This window comes from Oculina patagonica, chromosome 8 (genome assembly GCF_052425735.1).
Source record: "Oculina patagonica isolate OP01 chromosome 8, crgOcupat, whole genome shotgun sequence".
In the NCBI taxonomy this organism is placed as follows: Eukaryota; Metazoa; Cnidaria; class Anthozoa; order Scleractinia; family Oculinidae; genus Oculina; species Oculina patagonica.
This window is the reverse complement of record NC_135765.1, coordinates 8,880,846-8,890,115: the sequence shown is the minus strand read 5'-3', so window position 1 is coordinate 8,890,115 and position 9,270 is coordinate 8,880,846.

Below are 9,270 nucleotides of genomic sequence, written 5' to 3'. Positions count from 1 at the left end.
ATTAAAATTGTGTAATTGACTCCAGGACAGAACTTTTTTTAAAACACTGCTATCCATTTCAAGTAACATGTCTGCTACACAATCCTTATTTAGACTTGTGCAGTGATAGTACATGTATCTCTTTATTCAATCCCGTGATCATACAGTGAAGGGACGAGCAAGAACACATTAAATTCTTTAAGTGTCCCGAAAAACCTCTGTCATCTACAGACCTCTATACTCTTTTCAACAATAATACCACCGACTAATTTACAAATTCCACTTTAAGCTGACAATGTGGTCCTCATTTTGTAACATGTTAAAGGTATTACCAAAAGGATTATAATTAGTTTCACCTTCACAAAGCCAAAACGAAAACATACTTTTCAGCGGATAAAACTCTACCCGACGCCAACGGATGTTTTCAGCAAACATGTTTTCCACATCAACGTGATTTCTTTGATTAAAGGTCAAACTGAAATCAGGGAATCTAGAATTTCGCCTGGTAAAAAAAAAAAAAAATCGAAATTTGCAACAAACAAGAACAAGAATATTCAGGGTAATTCATAAAAATCCTGGGGGTGCTTTCCGGAAACTGTAATAGCACTTGTCCATAAACCCGGCCCTTAAAACACAGTCCTAGAGGAACACAGTTGTGATTTCCCAGCCCTTTTGAAGGATTAATCTAACCTTGCCTTCGAGGGGTTGATACGCAAAACAACGTAACATTTCGTTTGTTGTCGTCTTCGTATTTACAAATCAAATTAACGGACACTGATCCCGTTTTTTTCTTTGAAAACAGACCTCGTTCCAAACGAAAACGCTAAATTTATATCAGTTCTTTGTTCCAATCTAAACGCGCAAATGCATGGCCTAAATAGTAGCTCTTTATATCGTGAGTATTTACGCCAATTTGACCAGGGATGCAAAAATGACACGAAATACAGTCTTGCCTTGGTTAATCTCAGACGTATTCGCCGTCTGAAATACTTACATCCTCGGGGGTGGAAGCGGAATCATGAATCATGAATCATAGCTGTAAAATTAGTAGGAATCATGAATCTTTGTGTTTACAACTTGGGAATCATGAATAACGGAGATGGCTAAAAGAATCATGAATAACAAATGAATGCTTCCATCGATATTGAATGCTTGTGAATATAGAATGTAACAAAAATTAAACTGATGGATCATTTTATTAAATTCTTAACAAATATATTCCAGAAATGGTCTGAAATCGCATTTCTGAGCATCTAATTTTTCAAAATTTCCTGGGGGAGCATGCCCCCAGACCCCCCTATAGGAAAGCAACGGAAACACCGGAATGCACCCTTCGCTTCACATCTTCATCCCTTACCGGTACTTTACAGTGATCAAGTATGTTACACACAGTGAATATTTAGAAATAATATGACGACTGAAAATATTTTACATCGGCTTCCGGCATAATTCTGTGCAAAAAGAGTCCACTTGTAAAAGGAGGCTCTGTTAGCAGGGAACCGGAATGTGCAACCAGCATGTAAGTGCAAAACAACAAAAATCGGTCCGCGATGCGTACGTGTGGGGGCTTGATAATTTCAAATTTGATTCTTCTTTTTTGTGAATTCATTTAGTACATTCAATTACCTTAAGGCTGCTATTTATTGTGGCAAATAATCTTTGTGATTTTTTGCAAATTCATTCCTTGAAAATTTATGAGCAGCAGGTGATTCAAACATTTCTTTGATGCACATGATAACAGATAAACAGCAGAATGTCTATTACATTGATATACGATATTTTTGCCCTTACATCATTAAGTGCGGCTTTCTCCAAAAATCGACTAATATCGCCTTTCTCTGGCACAAATTGGAAAAATCGATTTCGCTCATATTTTGCCCATAGATAGGTCCTGGTGAGAAACTTAACGGACTGCAGTTAGTTTTTCCTAATACAGCTTCCTTTCGTAGAAATATGTAGAAAACGATTTTGCCCCAAATTGGGCGCAAAATCAACTTCCGGTTTGACTGATTTTATTGAAAGTTTGATCACCTCGTGCGTTATACTGCAGCTGTTTATTGATATTTCAATAACATTTATAATGTCTTTAGGTATTTAGTGTATGACTGAGCGAAAAATAAAACAAATCGAGATTTATTTATAGCCTGAAACGGGGATAAATCCAAAGGCAAAGTTTGCAAATAAGTAGCGAGTGAAATTATGCAGTAAAACTCTGCCATTTTTTTCTATGTGCGATAACCTAAAATATCGTAAAAACAATTTTTATGGGTTAACTAGACATATATCTAATAGGATATTCAAAAAAATCTCTGGGGAAAAGGTTTTTAGTGGCCCGCTTTGGCCTTTGTTTATCACTAGTTTTGCCGTAAATCAGAAAAAAGTAAATAATTGCGTGACACAATACCCGCTGACAGTTTCACAATTTCCTGTATTTTAAATAATCTAATCATTTTTAAATACACGAAAGGATAGATGTCACATGCCAAATGTAAATGGAAAGGAAACTTTTACTTGTTTTATACCAATATCGCGAGTGGCTGTGCTGTTAAGTGTTCTTCAGCTGAAATTCAGAACCAGGCAAATGTACGTGCTTTGTCTACTTTTCATTCAAGTAGTTCAGAAGAATTCAAAAGGGCTTAGTTAAGATTTTTTCCTTCTTATTGCACCACTCATGACAGAGTTTGTAACCAGGGCGTTCTGCTACAAGAGAAATGATAATTTTTATCGCTCCTTGTATACTTCATTTAATAATCCTCAAAAACACCTAATAAAATTGTCAGATTCAATAGCGTAACTAACCAACTTACAATGGTTTCTCACACTTTAATTTGTTACAATTTTTTATGGTGAAATTAACTGTCACTTACAACGATATGAAATTATTATAAAGGGATCGGCTAGCAGTTCAAATCTTTTGGCTAGATAGAGAATTCACAGCGTTTAGCTTTGGCACGGAATCAACTATGAAAGGTAACATGGATTAATTAGCACAATATTCCGGGAATATTGGAAACAAAGTATGCCTTTCTAGGCATACTTTTATAGATGTCCCTTCTTTCACTCCTTTCGTTCATGCATGATCATTGTAGGGATATTATTAGATCTAGTAATATTTCTGTTCTAGTATAGATCACTGAAAATTGCCAAGTATTTTCAACTCTACTTTCACCTAAAATCAGTGCCAACTGGACACAAATGCCCACCTCCCATCCTGCTGTCCACATAAAGCGGTTTCAGTTCCATAGGGAAATCAACATTGTTTTAAATTCAAAACTTTTCTACAAATTCGTAGGTGGGATTATTGCAACGAGCCTGTGGCATATCAGTGGCCGGGAAGGACGGGGGGTGTTTTAAAGGGCTTACAGAGTGGAGTTTTAAAATATTGCGAAAACCTACGTGTATGTAAAGCACGAACTTTGCTGGTTTTCACTTGAAACAGGTACCAGACTTCATTACCCCTTGAAGCTTATCGATGTAAGGTTTTTTTTGGGTCAAGTTATCATGATCATAACATGGGAGGAGAAGCCACGAGCCAAGCGGCCCACACTGCCGGAGCTTATCCCGGTTTCCGTAGCATTAAGCGGCTAGGAATATTTCTACTCCCCCCTGAATGGGATGCTAGTCCATTGCAGGGTTCCCCCCCAGCATTATGTCGCCGGTACCCATTTATACACCTGGGTGGAGAGAGGCACTATGAGAGTAAAGTGTCTTGCCCAAGAACACAACACAAGTGACCCCGTTCGGGGCTCAAACTCGGACCGCTCGATCCGGAGTCCGGCGCACTAACCATTAGGTCACTGCGCCTCCCTGATCATAACATGGGAAGGCCCTTCCCTGATCATAACATGGGAAGCACCAATATCGCTAGATATTGCAAATAAGTATTTCGTAATATTGCATCAAAGGATTTCTGTGCTGAGCCCAGGTAGAACACTTTCGGGTTTGAAATTTTCTAGACTTACAAAGTGACAATCTCGAAGCTAAGTACATGACCACTATAAAGCAACATTTACATTTTAAAAAATGTAATTGCCACGTAGAGTTAACTCTCGTTTTACTGGACACGCTCGGGGTGTCGTTCAGTGCTCGGTATAGCGAGAATCCTAAGGGGGCTACTCAAAAAAGTACCCTTTTATATACCATATTGACAGGAAAGGCACCCCTTTTGTATACCTTTTACTGAAAAAAGGTACCCCTTTCATATACCTCAAAAACACATGCATGACATTTGCCTAAAACAAGAATTCTAGATGTCAGTTTTACATGGCTTTTAACAAATTTTAAAAATAAAGCTATAAGGTGCGTTTGTAATTACCTTTTTAAAACCTAAATGACCGATATCTTTACCCTTTCATGTACCAAAACTTGTGAAATCCCTACCCTAGTGAAATCCTTATTTTTTATTTGTGTTACACCATTACTCCTTTAGTTCTGAAACTTTTAAGGATAAGGAAGCCCTAGGTTTTTGGGTCTTGATTGTGTCCCCCATTCGATCATCCCCGTCACTCGAAATCCCAAGTATCCCCTCCACCCACCCCCAAGAGGTGCTGTGCATGCCTGTTATATAATTATATTTTCTCATTGTTGTCTGAAATAGATAAATTTTACACTTGCTTAAAACGCCATGGATTTCTTTTAAGTAAAGGCTTATCATTGTCACATTTTTCTTACCCTGAATGTCAACTCTTTCATTTGACTTACAACTTCTTCTTCCTTGTTATCTAAGTCGACAAGTGGAGGCGAGTTCTTTGCTGCTAATTTTGACAAATTGTCTTCTTCGGACGCTGAACTCGAAATTTCCCTGCATGATCTGCACATACCTTATGCAAACAGAAGGAAAACTATCAGACATAATAAATAATTATTATTTTGAAATGCCTGCATAAGACAAGAAGCGATAACCAGAGTGAGAAGTCGATATCTCTATATCTACCTGATCCAACGGGAACCAAATGTCCCGTTCTTTTGAGAATTAACTTCGAGAAGGTCTTGTTTACCCCTCTTTCGGCTTTTGGATATTTTCCTCTCGCCATTTTATGTAGAGATATATCTTGAGGGACCCTACATCTTTCGGTTCCTCTTGTCCAGCCGAGACCAAGGGATGAGCGATGTGATGGGCAAACAGTCATCACTTCGACATTTTATGGAGTGTTAAACATCGCCGCACGAGCAAGTATTAACTCAATTTCACTTTCCACATCATGGAATTGAAAAAGTGACTTGTGTTGTGCTACATTTTTAGTGCACGATAAAAGTGGGACGATCTCCGTTGACTGCTTTCTGTCTCTGCGATTAAAGGAGCACTGACCACCAACTAATGACTTAAAGGAACAACAAGCATTCATCTTGTTCGAAGAGTCGTGTTTACTGAAGTGAGGAATTGTTGGATAAGGACGTGTTTTCAAACTTAGATAATTTAATTTAACAATTTGCTTATCGCAAGTAAAATCGATTTAGGACTGATCCAAATATTGAGTTGAATTCTGGCGCTAATCATTTTCGAAGTTTCAGTTCATTGAAATGTACTATTCGGGCAAAAAACCGTAGAACTCTGAATATAACTTAAAAAGCTATAAGGCAATTGTATGTTTTCTGTTAGATCTTATACCATAAAGGTGTTTATAGTCCTCAGTAATACCTTCAGTGTTGATACCTGTTGGTAAATAATTTTAACCAACATTTTTTTGCTTTATATTTTGCTTCGCTTATAGGATTATAATTGGGAAAATATCGGCAATCTGATACAAAAAGAAACAACAACGCATCGATCAAAATCAACATCATTGCACTCCGGAGGCAAATACTTATAATTTAATTATTTGCTAGTTCCCTTCAGATCACGTAAAGAAATAAACGAAACAATATTGACTCGTTGTTACGTTTTATAATTGAACTGAGATTGCTTTTTATTTATACGACCAGCTTTTGAAAATGATCGAGGGGTTAACAGCTTAAAACTACTAACACAGAATTTCGCTTGGTTAAACCTTACCGACGGGCCGTCTAGCATGTTGTGATATAAACTGGAGCGTGTTAAGATCACGCAATTATTTCAAAACGGGTAAAGGGAAAATCTCTTATTGCTTTTACCTTTTCAAAAAGTTCAGCACATGACCGTTTTTATACTTGGGTTGTTTAAAAGTATTTGTTTTAAAAAGATAATTTCCCTCGCGCTTTAATAGCCTTGTCACGTAATTTCTGTCACGCTAAAACGGCAGATTTTCGGCGAAGTTAGTAATAAGTACAGGCCAAAGCGGGCCACTTAAAACCTTTTTCCCAGAGATTTTTTACGATATCCTATCGGATGGATGTCTCTTTAACCAATAAAATGTATATTCACGTTATTTTAAGCTATCGCACATAGAAAAAAATGGCAAAGTTTTACTGCATAATTTCGCTCGCGACTCAATTGCAAATTTTGCCTATCATTTTATCCCCATTTCAGGCTCAGAATTAATCTTGAATTGTTTTATTTTTCGCTCAGTCATACAATCAAGACCTAAAGAGAATATAAATACTATTGAAAGATCCATAAACAGCGGCAGTAAAATGCGCGAGGCGATCAAATTTTCAAAAAAATCAGTCAAACCGGAAGTGGATTTTGAGTCCAATTGGGGCGAAATCTTTTTTGACATATTTCTACGAAAGGAAAATGTATTAGGAAAAACTAACTACGGTCCGTTAAGTTTCTCACCAGGACCTATCTATGGGCAAAATATGAGCGAAAATGGGCATTCCATTTGTACCGCTATCTGGTTGATAATTCTAGGAAGTCGCACTTAAGAATGTAAGAGTAGCGCAGTTGGGTAGGCATCTGACTGAGGAGCGAGAGGTCGCCAGAGGCCCGAGTTCGAATCCCTGAGGGGACAGTTTTTTTCTTTTTTCCTTTTTTTTTTCTTTTTTAACCAGTAGCACTAAAATGGTTTGTTTATTATATCGCTCCGTAGGTATGCATTGCAGAATAATTTACATATATCAGAACATATAGCCATATAGACTGATTCAAGTACAAATGTATTAAATTGTGCTGTTTCTGCGGCTCTCAATATTGGCTTGCGTAAGCGTAAAAGCTCCTCTTGAATTGATGTGCAACCTGTACAGACTTCCAGCCAAACGAAATGTTGGCTAGTATGACTTCGTGAGCTGCTGTAATGACGAGCAACTACAGGAACAGCTGAAATCAAAGAAACCACACGAAACGTACGACACACCAAAATCCAATATGGCCTACTCGACACGCACCGCCGACTCATCCCCAGGCTCTCTCGCAGAAGACCACGTGACACAAGCAAACCCACACACAAATAAATAAATAAATAAATAAATAAATAAATAAATAAATAAATAAATAAATAAATAAATAAATAAATCCCTCAGTCGATAACAATGTGGCGGCTTTGCCCCCACAAAAACTGGTAACACGTTATTTTGAAAACTGGATGAAAAGAATGAAAAATGAATCATGAATATCGAATAAAACTTATACATGAATCATGAATCATTGTTGTAAAACAAGACAGGAATCATGAATATCCAAAGTCCAATGATTCCGCTTCCACCTCCGATACATCCTCACCATTTAAAAATGGCGGAAAAAAATCTTGAACTCAGACCAAGACTAACAAAATAAAGGAAATTAAATTATATTAAGTAAACCATGTAATAAGCTTTAAAAGATTTTGCTAGCTAGGAATATACCATAATGGTGTTTTGTAACAATATTAGTTTCAAAGACCTTCTTTGAAAAGATTTTCCCAGCTAGGAATGCAGTGTAATGGTGTTTTGTAACAATATTTAGTTTCAAGCAGGATTTTGCCTTTCAAGTGCATGTTTATTTACACTGGGTGTCGCCGGCGGACTTTCGTTATCACTAAAATATTTCCTTCTATAACAGGAAAGTGGTTCTTTTCCTAGAGCTTGTTTGTTTTGTCTGGTTGGGGCATAACGACGGAAACGAGTTTTACGTCGTTTAGAGCAAACTTCCGTTTTGATGTGTCAGCATTTAAACAGGCACTTTGGACATTCAATGGATGTTTCATAAAAAAAAAAATTTTGTCGTTAAAACCTGCCCCATTTTGAGACTGAAGCCCTACAACAAATGCGCCACTTTACTCTTCTAAGCCGTATACTTCCTTGCAAAAGGCGTTATTTTTATCCTAAAACACAGGCAGGAAATTCCACTACAGAACTGAGGGCCTACCAGGGTGGCTACATGCTCCCTTAATCCTTAAAAAAATCCTAAAAAAATATTCCCTTTTCAAACTTAGTTGTTCCCTAAAATTTTCTTGAAAAGCTCACGTTTATAATCCAAAGAGTATCTCTTATGAAATCAGGAGCTCATGGTGAAATATGTACCGTGTTCTCTTGTTCCCATAAACGCCAGGCAGGCCCTCAAAACTGTCAGACAGGCCCATAGGTAGAGGGGGTTAGTTTCGAGTTTGTTTTTGTTTTTTATAATACGAATTAAGATGAGTGCAGTTTTAACCCTATTTCGGAAATGACGCCAACGCAATTAGGTTTGGGCTTTTTTTAAAATTAAGGAAACGTGCATCAGTATAAGTCAAAAAGAAAACATTCTTGCTTTAGTAAACTTGCAGCGTAATGTCCGAACCACGCAAAACCGAATACTTTTATGCAGAGCGTCATTATGGCTTAGCAAACATGGTAACATTCACGAAACTAACACATTCCCACGTTCAATATAGGCGAGTTTTTGCAGAGGCGTACAGAGGCTGCGTTAAAAAATGACTGGCATTCGTTTTAATGTTTGTTAAAATTAAAATGTGAAGTTAACTTTTGAAAGGAATGCTGCAAAGCATATATTTATTATTTTTCTACAAGGTCAACTTAGGATTTTTCAATGCTCTTTTTACATTAAAGCAATAACTCCTAGTTAGTATTTTTTGTTTTTCTGTATTACAGTCTTTTTGCTTTTTCAAGCATTTCGAAAAAAAAAAAATAAAACTTATCTGCGTGGCGACCATCATGCATGTTCTTGGAGAGGCTATGCCACCACGAATTAAGCCATTTCTTGCAACGTATTACCTCGGAATAAATGTTAAAAATAAAAAAAAAGAATGGCTGCGAATAAGGAAAATTTCGACGGATTGCAACTAAAATACAACCTTGAAAAAAATTAGCTTAACGTGGGTAGTTCAGTCTAACCTTTTTTAAAATTCTCTCTGTAGTGTGTGGCAATTCAAATAGAATCTGTTAAACTTTGCTTTCACGTTCGTGTGCAAGTGTTTACTATTACAATCTGTTACAAGCTGGTTCTAACTAACAACTTGC